The following is an 18,981-nucleotide window of genomic DNA, read 5'->3' on the forward strand; positions in this document are numbered from 1 at the left end:
ATTGTGAAACCATCTGAAATTTCTGGTTGCAATTTGTGTGTATAAGAATACACGGCTTTTAACTAGGGAGAAGATCTGTGGTTCTTGGAGTTTCAAAAAGGACCACAAGCCAAAAATTAAGAACAACCCATCATCGTTTTGATTGGAGACAATATTTCCCTGTATGATTGTGCCAGCTTTCTTTTTAAGTCCCCCATTGCTGGACATTTAGGCTGTTTCCACTTCATTAATATTACAAGCAATTCTGCTAGGGATGTTCTTGTGGATACATGCGCTCATATCCATTCGGCTCTCCTTCAGACGAATCCCAAGAACTGCTTGCCTTTTAAGGCATTTCTCTGGTTCTTGTTTGGAGGTCCCAGTTTTCCAGGTCCAACCCAGGACCATCTCAAGCTCTGCTCTGCTCAGCATCTCAGCATCATCTCAAGTCTGCCTTCATCCAACCACTCTTCACTCCAGTCAAGTGACTTCCCAGCAAGCTCCTCTGGCTTCTTTCAGCTTAGGCAGCCTCACTGAATGGATCTGAGATGGAGCATTGCACTTAGTCTCAAGAGGCTTGGGTTCAAGCTTCATCTCTGTCACATATTATTTGTGCGATGCTGGTCAGTTCCCTCAAACCCTCTGTGTGACTCAGGAAGATAATTCTTGCCCCGCCTGAGTATATGTGCCCCATTTACAAGTGAAGAAATTGAGTCTGACTTGATGTAACTTAATCAAAAGATGACCTTCTCTCCACCCAGGGCCCCAAGGAACAGGTAAAAACTTAGAAAAGAGGCATTTCCTGGAATTTCCTTACGAATTATCTTGCCATTTCCCTACTTTCCACCAGAGGAATAATGAAAAGCTCCAAATTTCCAAAGAAGCATCTAATGAAGTGAAATTATTTGAGTGAGTCACACATCCACAGTGCTATTCAACTCTGGATTTATTGGCTAAGAGATCATTTTAAACTTTCTCAAAAAAGACCAATCTCCTTCAAACTGAAAACTTTAGGGGAAAATCTCCAGGTGCTCTTTTTCATCCTCTTCTCTACAATGAGTTATGTCTGCCAAAGGACTAGGAGAAGACCAGAGGGTGAGCCCTGAGCCACAAGAATGCATCTGCTGAGACATGTAACTGGGGAGAAAGAGAAGAAGGTACTGCTCTCTGGGCAGAGTTCCGTTCATAATGGCAAAGTTCTAGCCTCACAGCCTGGTCTCCTACAAACAATCCTAGATGTCCGAAGACGACAATGGTGTTACCTGCTTTATGACCACACTAAGTAGATTATAGATTTGGCTAATGTAACATAGACCCAAATTAGCAATGGTTTAAACAAAGTTAATATGTCATTTCTCTTTCTAAGGCTAGGGTGGTGCCTCCATAATCATCAGGGATGCAAATTCTACCCTGTTGCTCTGTCACTCTTAACACATCATTTCCTTCTTGTAGCCAAAGATGGCTGCTCCAGCTCCCACGATCACGTCTGAATTCCAGTTAGCCAGGAGTGGCAATGGAGAGGGAATGCTTTCTCCTATAAAGGGCTCAATTTGCAATTGGAGCACATCCCTTCTGCTCAATTTCATCAGCCAGGACTGAATTACGTGGCCTCATCTACCTGCAGGAGGGGTGAGAAATGTATTTTTATTCTGGGCAACCATATGCCTAGCTGATGCTCCTAGCTACATTTAATTTTATTTAATAATATATGAAATTAAGAATTGCAAGTGTTTCATGTATTGGCATTCTCACTAAATCCTTATGCCAGATAGTCATGTGTTGCTTAGAGCATGCATCTTAAATTTTAATATACATGTGGATCACCTGGGGTTCTTGTCCAAATACGGATTTTCATTCAGTAGTGTTAGATTGGGGCCTGAGATTCTGTATTCTAGTAAGGTCCCAGGACATGCCACTGTTGCTGGTGCTCATATCACATTGTGAGTAACAAAAGGTCTTAGATAATGGGAGGTGTCTGGAGGGAGGTGGGAACTCCACAGAGCTGAGGGAATCCAACAGTCCCCTCATGCCTTCATTAACTTTCAGTGTATGCTTTAACATGAAGCAGTTTATGTCCAATTAAGGCGATTTATGGAAGTTAACTAAACCGACCATCACAAAGTGGACAAAGAGTTTAAAAATACTGCTGTAAAGAACAGTGGATTGAAGGTATAGCAACTTTAACTTTCAAAATGCACTTTTGAGGCTGGCCCCGAGGCCGAGTGGTTAAGTTCACGTGCTCCGCTGCAGGCAGCCCAGTGTTTCGTTGGTTCGAATCCTCGGCGCTGAAATGGCACTGCTCATCAAACCACGCTGAGGCAGTGTCCCACATGCCACAACTAGAAGGACCCACAACAAAGAATATACAACTATGTACCAGGGGGCTTTGGGGAGAAAAAGGAAAAAATAAAATCTTTAAAAAAAAATGCACTTTCAAAAATGCAATAATATCAAGACCTGTCAGAATCGACATTTTCCCTGATCCACATACAAGTTCTTTGTTAGCTACATGACAAGATAAAAGATTGTGAAAAACTGGAAAAGTCAGCCAAAAATTGAAGGTATCAAGCAGATTATTTGCAATAAGACTTCCTCAATCTTTACCAAAATCCTGACAAAATACATTTGTTCCTTATGATAATTACTAATAAAAGTATTTCAAGTAAGTCATTCATATTAAATGATCCTTTATAAAAGGATACAGGCACGAAACTTGTATTTGTTTTTTTTGGATGCTTCTAAAATTTTTCTCTTTTACCTTCATCAGTTTGAATATGATATGCCAATATATGGTTGTCTTTATATTTATTTTTCTGGAATTTGTAGCACTTCTTGAATCTATGGATGAATTTATCTTACCAATTTTGGAAAATTCTCAGCTGTTATCTCTTTGCTTGTTCTTCTGACCCATTCTCTCTAATTTTGCCTTTGAAGACTCTGACTACATATATATAAAAACTTTCCACAATGTCCATATATTTCTTAATGCTCCTTTTAGTATTTTCCATCCTTTTTGAGCTCCATATTTCAGCCTGAATATTTTCTACTAAACTCTCATCCAGTTCACTAATCCTCTCTTCTGCTATGTCCAATCTTCTGTTGCATGTATAGTTCTAAAACTTCTATTTCATTCTTTTATATACATTCTAATTCACAGCTGAAAATGCCATCTTGCATTTATTAAAGATATTAATTACAATTATTTCAGTCTGTATCTGACAAATCAAAGAGCTGAGTCATCTGTTGGTCTGTTTCTATTGATTGTTACTTCCTTGTGGTCTTGTTTCTGGATATGTTTGGCAATTTTTTTATTGAAAGTCATTGGGTGTAAAAATTATAACGTCCCTTGATAATGTAATCTTTTTCCAAAGAGGGTTTGCTCTGCTATAAGCAGCTTAAATGGGTTCACACCACACTAGTCCATTCGTGGACTGAGGTAATAAAGTTACTATTGAAGACTATATTTCCCACAAAGAAGACTTTGAGACAGAGATCAACATGCGAGAAGTTTATTAGAAAGTGATCTTAGATGAACGCCTATGGAAGGCAGGAACTCAGGATTGAGCAGAAGGAGAAGTTGGGCTATAATGCACTCTCAACAAAGTCCTCAACAAACCCCACAGAGAGCTCCCTAACTGAAATGACCCTTCCGAGTTGTCCTGCATTGCAGCAATGGGCCAGACCTTTAGATTCCCACCTCAACCTGCCCTTGGATGCAGTCCTGGAAAGGAAGCGTGATCTTGGGTGAGACAGCTCTTTCCTGCTAAAGTCAACTCTGGAGATGACTGACAGCTGAGTTCTATCATCAACAGGATTCCTAGCTTCTGAGGAAGGAGGTCCTTCAGTCCTGAAATGACATCTGGGGAGCATGTCACAGCATCCACTAGAGTCCACTGCTTGTGCTGCTTGGATCCACTTCTTCATGTAAGTTCTAGGAAAACTACAGCCCCTACCACACTGCAGTTTGTTTTAGAGCTTCAAGTGATATTCATCATTCCCTCCTCCACTATGCATTCTAGATTTCCCCTCACCCTCAGCTAGAATCTCTGCTAGTCTTGGTGGCTTACCTAGTGATATGACCCACTCATTCTGGAAGGGTCTGAGGCCATGGTCACCATGCCCTTCTTAGACCATGACTGTTGCATTGGTCCATTTGCTATCAAGACACAAAAGAACACCAAAAGAATGCCAAAGTGGATCACCTGGAGACCAAACCTTCCTTCTTACCACCATTGAGCAATTCCTCTTCCTTATGATCAGAAATAATTACCGCTATCAGGATGGTGACTTCCCTTCTTGCCTCATGGTCCCTTGATACAAGGAGCTCAAAGCACCCTGAAAACAGTTAACTTCTATTTCAATGAGTCTCTCCCTGTGTTCTCTTGAAAGTACTCCCCTTTGCTGGAAGACCTCCAAACACTCAGAATTCAGATTTGCCATAAGGGATGCGTAAGTTCTCCAAGTGAAATACTCCCACTCTACCCACTTCATTACAAGTCCAATGTATTCTACCTTTTGAGGACACAGTGACATAACAAAGGTTATTGATCTAGAGTATATGCTGCATCCTGGAAGATGACAAATCATCCTCACCCCAGTGCCTCAGCTGCATCTTCAACAAGCCATTCCAGCACTCTTTTGGGTGGGCAGTGTCTAGATGGAGTGGAATGATATATAAGTGAATCTCTAATGCCTCCTCAACTGTAAAGTGTGTCCCTTTGTCTGATGCAATGTTATGTTGGATCCTGTGGCAGTGAACAGAGCCTGTAAGCTCCCAGATAGTGGTACCAGGTGAGGCCCTGCAGGCAGGAAAGGCAAATCCACATCTGGAATAGGTGCCTATTCCTGTGAAAGTGAATCACTGCCTTTCCAAAGGAATCTTCATAGGGTTTGTCTCCTACTCCCTAGAGTGCATATGTCTTATCAACCCCTCTAATGTACAGTCCTTGCTCATATGGTCCGACTATTATAACATCGTGAATATAAGTATGATTTTCTTCCTGATGTCCAGACAGCTCAGGTTTCCTCACACTCTCTTATGACAGAGGGAAGGAGAGTTAACATAGCTCTGGGGCAAGACTAAATGCATACTCTAGTATATTCCAAGTGAATGCAAACTGTACTTCATTCCCTTTTCTGATAAGGATGGAAAGAACACATCTGTCACACCAGTCTACACATGCCATGTATCAGAGACCCTATAAATTACTCTATAAAAGATACCATATCTTGCATAACAGCTGCAATTAGGGTTCTACTTAAGTTGAGTTTGCAGTAGACTCTGTCATCTATCAGGAGCCATCTGACTTTTGTAAGGGCCACACTGATGAATTAATGGAGATATAATGGGGGCCACCAAACCCTATATCCTTTAAGTCTTTAAGGTGGCACTGATCTCTGTCACTCCCCACAATGTGCAATATTGTTTTGACAATACAAGGGAAACTATAAAATATTTTGAATGGAATGATGAAACAAAACATTTCAAAATTTGTGATAAGTAGCTAACACAATGCTTAGAGGTAGAAGCTTAGATCATTAATTTTGAACACTTTTTCTTCCCTAAAATAAGTGTTTAAAGGTAAAATTTCCCTTTAAGTTCCAGTTCAAAAATGTCTTCTAGTTTCCTTTGTATTATCTTTTTTGACCCATGGATTATTTAGAAGTGTGTTGTTTAATTTCCAAATATTCAGGAATTATCATTTTGTTATTGATTTCAAATTTAGTTCTGCTCTTGTCAAATGGTATACTCTGCATGATTTCAGTCCTTTAAATTTATTGAGAATCTTTTCACAGTTCAGCATACAGTCTATCTTGGTGAATGTTCCATGAATTTTTGAAAAGAATGTGAATTCTGCTGTTGTGAATATTTTATAAATGTCAGTTAGGTCAATTTGCCTGACGTTCAATTTTTTTATATCTTTAGCGTTTTTTCTGTCTAATTTGCTGTTAGGCATAAGAAGAGGAATGTTCAAGTCTCCAAATATAATTATGGATTTGTCTAATTCTTCTTTCAGTTCTGTCCATTTTTGGATCATATATTTTAAAGCTCTGTTAATTGGGTACAATTTAGGATTGTTGTGTCTTCTTATGAATTACCCTCATATTCTTATACAACCTTCCTCTTTAGTCTTGGTAATATTTCTTGTTTTGAATTCTACTTTGTCTCATATTAATATAGTCAGTTCATCTTTCTTATGATTAGTATATATACATTGTATCTTTTTTCAATACTTTTAATTTTAACCTACCTGTGTCTTTATTTTCAAGTGGTTTCCTTATGGTCAGCACATAGTTTCTCTCTCATTTTTATCCAGGCCTTTTCAGAATATTTACCATTTATATTCAATATAATTAATGACAGAATTGGGTTTAAATTTACCTTTTTGTTATTTGTTTTGAATTTGGCCCAAATGTTCTTAGTTGCTCTTTTTCTCTTTCACTGCCTTCTCTTGGATTAATTGAGTATTTTTTTATCATTCTATTTTAACTCCACCATTGGCTTCTAAGCTATACTTCTCTGTTTATTTATTTGTCCACTAGAGTTTACAACATACATCTCTAACTTTCCACAATTACCTTCAGTTAATATTACACCACTTCACAAATAAATTGAAGACCTTTTGATAACATATTTCCAATTGCCCCCTTCATGTACTTTGTGCTATTTTATCACAGAATTTATTCTTACATAGGTTAAAATCACTATACATTTGTATGACTTTGTTTTATTAATTGATTATTTTTACAGAAATTTAATAACAAATAAAAAGCTATTTTATATTTACCATTTCTGGAGCTTTTCATTCCTTTCTGTAGGAATTCCAAATTTTCAGTTATCATTTTCTTTCCATCTGAAGAACTTATTTTTTAACATTTCTTGTCATCCAGGTCTGCTAGCCAAACTTCTCTCAGTTTTTTTTTCTGAAAAATCTTCACTTTGCCTTCATTTTTGAAGGATATTTTTATCAGCTATAAAAATCCAGGTTTACAGTTTCTTTTTTTCTTTCAGCACTTTAAAGATTTTTTTCCGTTCTTCTGACATGCATAGCTTCTGATGAGAAATTAGCTTTATATATTTGTTCCTCTATACATATATTTTTCTGGCTGTTTTTAAGATTTTTCTCTTCATCTCTTGTTTTCAGAAATTTAATAAATATGTTCATCTGTGTGGTTTGCCTTGTGTTTTTCCAGCTTGAGATTTTTTGAGTATCTTGGGTCTGTGGATTGATTTTTTTTAATGAAATCTGTAAAATTCTTGGCCATTATTCTTCACCTGTTTATTTACATATAGGAATTTAATATGTGACAAATGTGTTTTTTTAACTCAGTGGCAAAAAATATATCCCATGAAATAAAATGATTTGGAACAATCGTCTATCCCTTTATTTTTTTGCTCCACCTAACTCCATTCACGAAAAATAAATTGCTTTTATATTAACAACCTCATCTAAAGAATAGAAACGTAAACGTTTTCAGTGAAAATAGAAGGATCAGTTTAGGAAATTAGCATAAAATATTCAAGTTATTGCCCTAGTAAAACTTGTAGTATTTTTATAAAAATTACTAGCCCTAATAAAACTTAACTGTTGGCCAAGTGGGTAGGCATCCCCTGACCATCCCCCAAATCAGATCTGCCATGTATGATTGTGAAGTTTATTGTACTCATGCTCAAAATGCTTTTTCAACAGCGTTCTTTGAAAGAAAATTTATGAAGGTAATGTGCTTTTTTGAAAATATTCCCTTGTATTCAGTTCAGCTGCAACATACGGTAAAACAAAAACAATAATGTGTTAAACAACATAGAAGTGTATTTCTCTCTCAGGTTTCTGTTAACATAAGCAGTTCAAGGTTTGTATAGAGGCTTAAATATCATCAGGGACCCAGATTCCATCCTTCGTACTGCTCCGCTGTTTTCAACATGTAGCTTCCAGCTTGTGATCCAAGCTCTAAACAGCTCATCCACTTATCTACTTTATCTCAGCCAACCAGAAGCAGAAATAGGAAGGAGAAAATCAGGTCCCTACCTATAAGAATATTTCCTGAAAAAGTGTCAACACTAATTCCATGTACGCCCCATTGGTCAGAATTTAATAACATGGCTACATATATAAAAGTTAAGTAACTAAGTATTTTTTATACCCCTCTTCCACCCTACCTTCAACTAGTTCTGTGTGTAATGAAATTCTGTTGGCTTAATTCCTACAAATCACCATTACCATTATTAAGCTCCTCCTAGAACTCAGCATCACATTATATACAATGAGGGATTCCTGAGTGTTAGAATGAAAGAAAACTTTAGACATCATTCAATCCTTTTTGGTTGACAAAACTGAGGTCCAGAGAGAAGGGACTTACCCAAGGTCCCTCCTTCTATCTCTTTGTTGACAAGGACTCAGATCTCTATCTGCAATCACTACAGGGTGTGTCAGGACTCTGAAATTCAAGAAGTAAAAGCTGAGCTTCCCTCAGGATTCCCCTGCTGTGTCTGAGTCAGAGGGAAAAACCCCTGGGGACAGCCTGCAACTAACAAAGCTGCTGCTGTAAGAATGCAGCTTACTAGACACTTGAACTTCTCACTATTAAATGGGAATTGATCTGACCCAGACTGCTGAAATAATTTTCGAACTAGCCACTGTGCCTGGAAAGAAACCAGTTAGTTGAAATGCGCTGGATTTAACTCCAAAACTTACTAGCTGTGTGCCTTTGAGCACATTGCTTAACTTCAGACAGTTAGAAATTTCAAACGTGCCAAGTCTCCAACTTGGGCGCAATCATCTGTATACTATACTACTGAAAGGACCTGGCGAAATATCATAGATAATACCTCTAGCACAATGCCCAGTACTCAATAAATGTAATTTTCATTCACTTACATTCATGTATCATTTCTTCCAGGGAAAAGTTCCTCTACCAAAATTATCTTGAATGATTCAACCGCTTCAAATCCTTCAACAGTTCCCAATCACTTACAGATGGAAGTCCAAACCCCCCTGGCGGGATTTTCAAGGTCTCCTCTTTTTAAAAAACGGAATCTTTGGCAAATCAAAGGTGGAACTAGAACCTAAGTCAACTGACTCCTGTTCTAATAATCCCTGGACAAATAGCTATAGTAAATGTAGTAAGTTCTACAAGAAAGATTAAGATAGAGCACAGGGGTGGATGGGGAGGCCCATTTGTCATATGATGCTTGCATCTCCTCAGCCATTCATTTCCAGGGATTGGAATGCCTCCTAAAAGATTAACCATAGTCATCTCGGGGTGGCAGAGTTGCAGGTGGTTTTTCAGAATTTTGTTATCATTTTGAGTATTTTTCAACAGCAAACATTTTTCATCTGCGTAATAAAAGCAAAATGATAATGACAGTAATATGTCTTGCCAATAACTGAAGATTAGGTAGGCAAAGGAAGTCATGAATGAAGTCATCAGGAAGTTGTGAATGACGTCAGATATTAGTAGATTTAATGACAAGATAACCCCAGTGGTCCTTAGGGTCATAAGGAAGTATATGTTGCACAGAGAATCACCACCAGTTTATTCTGTCTCAAGTCTCAAGGTCTTTTTTCTATTTCTGAGACTTTCTGGCTATATCTTGAGGCAGGACTTACCGTTGAAGGGCACTCCTCAGCTCTAAGATAACCAAGCTCTAACCCAACAAGAGATTAATATCTGAAATATATTATAAAATCACACAAGTCAGCAAGAAACAGACAGTTGCCCCCATAGAAATGTGGTAACAGGATATGAACGAGTCAATTTTCAGAAGAGGAAGTCTGAAAAGCTAACAAGCTTGTGAAGAGAGCAGTTAGAGAAATACAAATGATATTTTGGCCCTCGGAAAAATTATAAACATTTTGCACTAGCAAGAACTACAAAACTGTGTTTAAAAAAATTTAGTTGGCCAGGCGGTGGAGAAAGTGGTTTAGGGCACTGTTGGTGGGAATGTAAAATAGTGCAGCCGCTATGGAAAACAGTGTGAAAGTTCCTCAAAAAATTGAAAGTAGAACTATCATATGATTCAGAAATCCCACTTCTGGGTACATATCCCAAAGAATTGAAATCAGGATCTCACAGAAATATCTGCACTCCCACATTCAACGCAGCATTATACACAATAGCTGAGATATGGAAACAACCTAAATGTCCATCGATGGATGAATGAATAAAGAAAGTATGATATACATCCAATAGAATATTATTCCATCTTAAAACATGAGGATAATTCTGCCACATGCTACAACATGCATGAACGTGGAGGACATTATGCTGAGTGAGATAAGCCAGTCACTGAAGGACAAATACTGCATGATTCCACATATGTGAAGTGTCTAAAATAGTGGAACTCATAGAAGCAGAAAATAGAATGATGGTTAATAGAGGCTAGGGGGAGGGGGAAATAGGGAGCTGTTCAATGGAGAAAAAGTTTCAGTTATGCAAGATGAATAAGTTCTAGAAATCTTTTGTACAACATCATGCCTATAGTTCAGAATAATGTATCATACACTTAAAAACTTGTTAAGAGGGTAGATTCCATGTTAAATGTTCTTACAAAAAAAAAGTAGTACAATAATCCAAAGAGGAACAAGGAAATTTGGGGAGGTGAAAAAAAAGCCAAATAACAAATCAGGATTAGCAGAGATGTGGGATGTTTATTGCTACATTTCTTTTTCGGAGAAAGTGGGAGGAGGGCATGGAAAATAATTTTGATGTCTATCCCTGGAAAGATGGGGAGCTGAAAGCAGGTTGATACACACCATACAATACTACGAAACATCAGGCAGGAGTTCAAAGGAATGGCTTAGATTATTGTCATAGCAACATAGGTTGATCTTAAAAACATTGCCCTTGACAGAAAAAAGGAAAACCAGAATGGATACATTTATCAAGATTCAAAATAGATGCATATAAAATAATAAGCATTATGAGAGAACTTGTGCACACAAAGAGAGGGACATAAACCCAATGGCATCTTTGGTCTCCACTCCTCCCACGTCCGCTGTGCATCTACACTTTCCACGCCAACAATGCTGAACTGCTTGTAGTTCCACCAACTCAGCATGCTGTCTCACTACTGTCTGCCTTTGTACAAGCTATTCCTTCCCCCAACCTTCCCGTCGAGCTCGCTGAGGGATGGGCACACTGATTCTTACTCACTATTGAATCATCAGAGCTTATAGCTTGCTATTTGGTGCAGAATAGCTGCTCAGTAAATATTGCTGACATAAACTCAGTTTGGGCAGCCTCAGCAGGCCTCCCCTACACCACAAACCCACTCCATCCTCTCCCAACCTTTTTGTGCAATAGCTACAGCTTGTTGAGCACCTTCTAAATCCTAACTCTATGCTACCATGTGGAAGGCACACACTTGGGGGTCAAGATTCTGGGAGCTCCGTATGGAAGAAAGACTGGAGGTATAGAAGTTCCATATGTTGAAATTCACTTAATGCCCCCACCCATTTTCTGTAAGGTATCCCTTCTTCCAATTGTACCTGGTAGCCCCCAATCCAGAGCCCCAGTGATTCACTCACTACAAGAGTAAGCATCCAGCTACATGCCAGGGCACAGAAGAATATGTCACCTGATGTGGTTGCTTGGGGTGATCCATAGGTCCCTTTGCTTTTACATATTTCAACCAGTCCTCCTCTTTTAAGGTCCAACTTCACCCTGTTAATAAGTTCTAGAATCCAGAACCTTTCTGGGGCTTTCGGTTGTAAATCTCTTTGCTGTCCTGCTTCTGCCAGCTGATGGATCAGACTTCTCAGGTCTGCTAAAACCAATTGGACCAGTTGTCTATCTGCTTTTCAGCATTCAGTATTCTTGTCATTCTTTCTTCCCTTCTTTTTGTCCTTGAGAGTTTATGCTATACATTATGCTAACAGTTCAGTCACTGTCATTTTATTGATGTTTCCAGAGAGAACAGGGATGAAGCAGTGTGTTCAATCTATCGTCTTTAACCAAAAGCTGCCAATTTTCAAATAATTTAAATGGTTGAAAATTTCTTGCTTAGTTTGAGGCTAAAACAGGCCACTTGGTAAGATACACCTCCTATTCTTATTTTTACACAACAGGTCTTCAGATATTAGAGAATACTTTGATTTCCCCCTTACATTTTATTGCTCTCTTCTCCAGGATAAAGACAAGCCTTGCCTCCAGGAATCATTAAAATTATTTTATTGTTGAGCAATAGAAACTACACCCAGCAAGCACACAAAAAAGGTTGAGGAGAGATGGGCGCGTTAGAAGGAAGAATGAGGAGATAACTCAGTTGCCTACTGCTAGATCGGCGGTTTCCAGTGTATGGTCCCAGACCAGCAGCACCAGCATACCTGGGAACTTTCTGAAATGCAAATCTCAAGCCCCATCTTAGGCTTACTGGATCAGAAACTCTGGGGGTGGGACCCAGCAACCCACGTTTTAACAAGAGATTCTGATGCACATTCATGTTAGAGAACTGCCCTAGGATCAGCTATGGCCAAGGCTGCAGGGAGATTAACAACAAATCTGGCCGCTGTGTTGCAGGCCACCATGTTACTTGAGAAGGAGCAATTACAAACTGGAGATCCACTCGGTTGACATCAATTACACTCCAACCTCCTAGTAATTAATAATACTCTTATGGAAGAAACAGCCGACTTCAAGTCAGTCTGTGTTGAAAATGACTCTCCTCCATTCACACTTTAGTCTCATGATTTCACTTGCTCTCTCTCTGCATCCTGTACATGAGTGTCTATACTAAGAGAGCTGACCCAGATCTACAGCATCCTCTCCCTTGAGTATCCTTGGTGCCTCATAATCACAGGCTTAAAAACAGCTTTGTGCTGAAAGTATGGCTGATAGCCTTCTGAAGAGTTTGCCCTCAGGAGCTAATACTCTAAGGTTTTTCACTAAGAGGTAATCTATAACAAACACAGTGAATCTCTCACCCTTGGTTTGACTTCATCCCATCCTTAGAAAATACAGAGGGAGATGCACCTCAAAGGAAAAACTCCACATTGATACCTGAGTTACTGTAATTCAGAAAAGTTTCTAAGAAGTTTCAAGAGGAGAGTTGAAAAGTCATAAATAAAACATTATTTTTTCACAGGGGCATTGCTTCTTGCCCCTGACCCAACTTGCTCAGAGGGCCACTAAGATTCTACAGTACCAAAGATCCAATATATTGAAATGAAAATACTGATTTCAATTTGAGAGTCTACTGTGTACCCAGCAATGTACAAAGCCTTTACATATATTACGCCAATTCACTTTAAGGTTACGACATTTTTGAGTTTTACCCTCCTTTTAAATGTACAGAAGCTGGGGTTCAGAAAAATGAACAGCTTGATCAAGCCCACACAGCTGGTAAATAAGAATTAAACCCATATCTATCTGCCGGCAACATCCACGATGTTAACCACTTCTGCACTGGCTCCTTGCCCACACAGAGCTATTTCAAAAAAAACCAGTTCTCAGTTCAGACAGGACTGGATCACTCCAAAACTATTCACAATTATTCTCTGCCCAGAACACACTCCCAATTTCTCCCACCAACCAACGATCTTATCTGCCCAACAAATTACTGCGTTTCCTTCAAGACCCAGTATGGGATCATCTCTTCTATGAAGCCCTTCCCACCACCCAAAATCTGTCAGTCTCCTATTTTATTCTACTGCTCTTTGTTTACCTGTCTATCTCTCCCACAAAATTGTGAGCTCTTGGGAGGCAGGGTTGGCTTGATCTCTTGCCTCGCTAGCACCTAGGACAGAGCTAAACACATAGGATGTATTTAGTAGCTATTTGTTGATTCAGAAAATAAATTGAATGAACGGATAGATAGATGGATGGATGGATGGATGGATGGATGGATGGATGGTTGGATGGCTGGATAGATGGATGGTTAGATGGATGGATGGATGAATGGATGGATTTCAAAGGGAAGTGATAGCAGCAAATAGATGACTCTAGTGTTGATAGCTCAAGTGTTAACTAGGGCAAAACCAAAGCTATTTATCTGCAAACACTGGCACTTAAGCCAAGTGAATCTTGCCCTTGCTGTGTCTTTATATCTCTGCCAATTTTGCATGTCTCCTATCTCCCTCTTTTGCCCCTTCCTACTCCTTCTCCTTCTCTCTCTGTCTTTCTCTCTTCCCTCTAAACGCCTATAATATAGAACTGAAATCACACTTGTAATATTTTCATTTGTTGTAATGTATGATTCAGATATAAATAATGTTCCCCATTCTTAATTTCAAAATCCAGTGGATGGAACATTTTTGTAATGTCTAAAAATAAGATCCAAAACACAAACACCCACAACTCTCTCCCTTGAATTAACACTATACAGTAAATTGATTTTTTCTTTTTCTTTTTTTTTTTTTTTTTTGGTGAGTCAGTGACTATCAATAGGAAAAAAATTATCCAACTCTGTTCAATGGCAGGAATTAACACGATTTCAGGACCTACTAAATACCAGCAATTAATCATATATAAGCATTAATCATATATATACAGTAATTAATCATATATACAAAATATGTATATTAATCATTAATTTATATTAGTCATTACATATACATATATGTGTGTGTATATATAGCGTGTGTGTATGTATATATATTCTCCATATTCTCTTCTCCATTTATAGGAAGACAACTGAGGCTCAGAGAGCTTAAGTGACTGTCCCAATACTACCCAGTAGGGAAGAGGGGGAGGTGGGATTCAAGTTCAAGGCCCGTGGTTTCTCACTAGATTAAACATTCTCTTACATAAAATCGAAGAGGCCGTATCGGTGGGTGAAAGGCAGCAGAAATGCCCCCAGCTAAAAACAAAAACCTAGGATTAAGGAACACTTTTTCAAGGAGAATACCAACATTAGTCGGCCATGGTTTCGTAATCACGGTTGTCGAGCTTGCAGGCTGACACTTCCTATGATTCAGCTCTGCCGTCTTGCTCGGCTCTTTACGAAATTAAACCACATTTTAGAAAAGGAAATAATATCAGACTGATAATAATTTCTGTTTAAAATCTGATAATTTAAAACAGAGGTGAAAACCAGTGGAATGACATAGATTTTTATCTCCCCTTCTGGTCACAGAAATGTTGAGTGTGAAAAATTTTGAATTCCAAACTCCAGAAACAAAACTTTCTTTGCTGGCTCTGGAGGTTTCTCACATTGTTTCATAATCTACTCACCCCACACCCCCACTTTCACAAAGCCTGCTTCCTCTTCTACCCTCAGCGCATGCCATGAACCCTATGGCATGCTATAGGGAGGGGGCCCAGAGGAGAGAGGAGCCTAGGAGTCCTTCCCTGCATGGGGCACTTCTGAAAATATCTAAACAGCACCTCTCCTTGATTCTCACAGGCTGCTCTGAGCTGAGCAAGAGAGAGGAGGAAGCCAGGCAGGATGTCAGCCCTGCTTGGGTTCTGAGAATTGTTACCTGGCCATACTTTTCTCTGGCTTGAACCATAGCAGCAGGCAGGGTGGAAAGTGTAAGAAAAGAAAGTGCAGCTGATACTCTTGGGGAAGTCGTCAGAGTGAAAGCAGGTGGGGTCTGCGGGAGACCTCAGCTCTGGCCAAGGCCACATGGGTCTGCTGAAGCTGCCGGGCCAGCAAAGCTTCCAGGACCTATCCTCCTGTCCAGACTTTGGGGAGTCTTGTAGCATCAGCATTCATTTTGCACCTTCATTCTTAAGAAGTCACTTGTCCCACTAAATGTGAGTCTTTCCCAAGGCCAATCCTAAGCCTCTACTCTTCTGGGTGGCATCTTGACAAAGTTTCAGAGTTGGTACACCCTTGTGGTTGAACACATGCTATGGATTAGCTCAGATCTAACTGCAAATGCTGGGTCTGTCTATTGCTATCTATGTGCCTTTGAGCAATGAACAGTCTTTCTTCATGTCATCCTCTCTGTGAGAATAACTTCCTAATCTCTGTTTTCATTCATTACCTCTAATATAGACAACTGTTTGCTAAACATTTCTGCTTGGATGTTCCTTTATTGCCTCAAATACGACAAACAAAGACTATATCTATCTTTCCCATCCCACCCTCCCAGATCCTTTTTACTGTTCTTTATTTCTGCTGATGGAATCACCACTCATTGAGATTCATTTCTGACTCCTCACATTGAATCAGAACATAAGCCTTATTGATTCTTCCTCCCCAAGCTCTATGAAATCCAACTCTTCCTTTCTCACAAGTTCTTGTCAGTTCATGACATTTTATTCCCCTACATGTGTAACTCTTTTCAAACTAGCCTCTATACCACAGCCAGAAAAATTCTTTCTGAAATCACCTTGACCAAAACACCCTTCTACTACCTTCGCCACCACCATCGAAAAACCATCAGCAACCTTCCAACTGGAAAAGACTACACTCCTTGGGCTGGTGCTCAAGGCTTTTTATAATCTGGGCTCAGCTTTTTACAGCAGCCTCTGTCAGGGGTCCCCACCTGAAGCCTCTGTTCTCATCAAACCATTTCACTCAACATGTATTCATTCCATTCACTAAATATTTGTAAGTTGCCCACTTTCAGCTGGTCATTAGGGATAGTGAGTGAATAAACAGACACGGTCTCTCTGTAGTGGAGCAGCCGGGCTTTAGACAATTAACACATGTGTAATGACAAATTGTGAACTCCTGGTTAAACACGACAGATTGACCACAGCGTTTAGATCTTTTCCTCCCCTCAGTGAAATGAACAAGAAAAATGTTAAAGGTATAAGTGGACAAGAAATTATAATCAAATTTTGGAAGACAGGATATAGAAAGATGAGCAACAATTGGCTCAGCAGAGTAAAGAAAACTTAAACTTAAAGAGCCAGGAGAGGTGTGTATTGTATTGAACATGATCAGTCACGCACCCCGCAGAACACGTGCAAGGCAAGGCTCTCAGAGACAGAATGTTCCGGGGAAGCGACGGGTAAGACATGAGGCTGCACATCTGGACACGGGAAGAATGCAACCCTTTGATCCCCTCTCGGCGCAACAGAGTCTGAGGCCACCCTACAGGCAGAAGACAGGAGAGCTAGTGTCTGGAGAAATTGTTTGAAGAAGATCCAGACTCACCTCCATCAGGCACGGAGCAGGACAGAGACGAGGCGTGGGGTTGAAAATGATCATTCCAAGACACATCACCGTGAAATGTCAGAACTTCATGGATAAAGAGATGAGCCTAAAAGCTCCTAGATGAGAGGAGGGGAAGAGAAGAGGGTCCTATACGAAGAAGCAGGAATCAGACTCGCAATCAGGCTTCTAGCAGAAATGCTAGAAGTTGGAAAATAATTGGAGAAAACCTTCAAAGTTCCGAGGAAACTTTTAGTCTAGAATCCCTTATTTAGCTACACTACCAACAAGCATAGAGGGAACATGGAGACATTTTCAGACATAGGAAGACTCAGAAAACCTACCTCCCATACACACCCTCTTTTTTAGGAAGTTACTTGCGAACGTCTTCCAGCTAAGTAAAGGAATAAAGCTCGAAAGAGGAAGATGCAGAGACCCAAGAAATAAGGGGTCCAAAACAGGAAAGAAGCAAAGGGGAATTCCAGGATGCCAGCAGGGCAGGAAACAAAGAGAACAATAGTAGCGATAGCACGGGGTAGAGGGCTCCAGGACAAGAACTGAAGGAAAAAGAAAAATAGCACACATTAATAGCTGATATATTTTATCTTTGAGAGCAGGGGTTGGCAAACTCCACTTGTTTTTGTAAATAGAGCTTTACTGGGACACAGCCATGCCCATTCACCTACATATTGTCTGCAGCTTGGTTAGATATTGCCCAAGACCGTGTTCCTTCTACAACAGCTGAGATGAATAGTTGCGACAGAGACAGTCTAGACCAAAAAGCGTAAAACTTTTACTATATAACCCTTTACAGAAACAGTTTGGCAACCACTGGTTTAAAAGGGAAAAAAATTACAGATCTGATGGAATGGGTGAAAAAAGATGAGAATAAAGGTAGGGGGAAAAAACCCCACCAACTGGAGGTAAAGAGGCAATTATTAAGTCAGGAAATACAAAGTTGTACAAGAAAAGAAATGATCATAGAGCACTACTTGGACTCTGCAGTGAATGATATTTGCATGATCATAAAAACACAAGTGCTGAATCTGATTGATCAAAAAAATGTGATATAGAGAGACAGCTCGGGGGCCTAGTGGTTAAGTTTGACGTGCTCTGCTTTGGTGGCGCCATTTCAGTTCCTGGGCGTTGACCTTCACCACTCGTCAGTGGCCGTGCTGTGGCAGTGACCCACGTGCAAAATAGAGGAAGATTGGCACAGATGTTAGCTCAGGGTGAAACTTCCTCAGCAAAACGACAAAAAAAAAATGATATAAATATTAAAGAAGAAGAGAGGAGAAAGGAAGAGATGTATATAAGGTCTAAATTTTCATCTGCTATAGCAGGAAGTCAATAGAAGCCCAACACTGACAAATCAATAGATAGCAATTTAAGCACATTTGCTAGAAATATAGATGCATTTACCATAAGAAATAGCTAAAAGAGTTCAAAAGTGATTTGCCTAGTGAGCAGGACCCAGTGAGGTGGGGATTCGTAAACAGGGCTCTGTTGTTTTCATTATAAACCTTTCAATACTTTTTTTTAAACTGTGTATACATATTATTTGATAGAGTGGTAACTGGTTTTCAAAAATACACAGTCTGAAAAGTTACAAAAGATAATAACGGTTATGAAACCCCAAAACAAGATGCCACAAGGAAGAATAAGGGAGGTGGGTAAACTATAAATTTGCTTTAGTCTTCAGAGAAGTGGGTTCTAAGGAGATGACACTTAAGCTGAGAACTTGAAAGCCAGCCAGCCAAGGTGGGGATTAGGGCCTCCAAGACAGATGGATCAGTATGTGCAAAGGCCCAGGAGTGAGATCAAACATGATGATTGAAAGGACTTGAAGTGGATGGGATTGGCTGAGAGGGAGACTGAGGATATAGAAGTGTTCAGGGGCAAACTAGCAAGGAAAAGAGATGCTGACGCCCCCACAAAGCATCCCAAAGGTACCA

At 39.6% G+C, this 18,981-nt stretch overlaps 1 long non-coding RNA gene across 2 annotated transcripts in view; it reads right to left on the reverse strand.

The window, feature by feature from the left end:
• LOC106824228 (uncharacterized) overlaps positions 1-18,981 on the reverse strand; it is a 42,441-nt gene that overhangs the window by 14,272 nt on the left and 9,188 nt on the right. The window contains exon 1 of one of the 2 annotated variants that reach the window (XR_011506274.1): positions 17,030-17,347. The exons of the other annotated variant lie outside the window; for it this stretch is intronic. This is a non-coding gene — a long non-coding RNA (uncharacterized lncRNA). Of the gene's footprint in view, positions 1-17,029; positions 17,348-18,981 lie in introns of those variants that run through there. 2 annotated transcript variants of the gene reach the window in all.

Source organism: Equus asinus, chromosome 10, assembly GCF_041296235.1.
Source record: "Equus asinus isolate D_3611 breed Donkey chromosome 10, EquAss-T2T_v2, whole genome shotgun sequence".
Taxonomy (NCBI): Eukaryota; Metazoa; Chordata; class Mammalia; order Perissodactyla; family Equidae; genus Equus; species Equus asinus.